This window comes from Penaeus monodon, chromosome 28, assembly GCF_015228065.2.
Source record: "Penaeus monodon isolate SGIC_2016 chromosome 28, NSTDA_Pmon_1, whole genome shotgun sequence".
Taxonomy (NCBI): domain Eukaryota; kingdom Metazoa; phylum Arthropoda; class Malacostraca; order Decapoda; family Penaeidae; genus Penaeus; species Penaeus monodon.
Genome location: NC_051413.1, coordinates 7,412,167 through 7,412,513, shown reverse-complemented (window position 1 = coordinate 7,412,513; position 347 = coordinate 7,412,167). Strand labels below are relative to the sequence as shown.

General features: G+C 35.7%; 1 protein-coding gene across 1 annotated transcript in view; it reads right to left on the bottom strand.

The window, feature by feature from the left end:
* LOC119591030 (transketolase-like) overlaps positions 1-347 on the bottom strand; it is a gene marked incomplete at its 5' end in the record, with an annotated part of 33,374 nt that overhangs the window by 8,487 nt on the left and 24,540 nt on the right.

The window sequence follows — 347 nt, the reverse complement described above, 5'->3', positions numbered from 1 at the left end:
CAAAAGTTTCATCAAGGGGGCATAAATATGTCTCTATATAATAACTAGTACATTGGACAAAGGTGTAAATTTTAAAAGGGTAGAATCTCTCTGGCACCTAACAAAAGCAGAGGCAAGTGCCCAAACATCTCCCGGGTTCTACACTTTCCCGTCGAGAATACTGCACAGCAAAGGGGTTTTCTGATGATGTCAGCTCATTGCAACACTGACGGACTGCTTCTCCAATACCACCCAAATAATAAAACTGGTTTTTTCTTACATGAACATATTTCACAAAAGTACAACTTTAATTAATCCAAAATACTTTTCTATTGTAAATTATGCTGGAAAATTTTAATAAAAAGTTG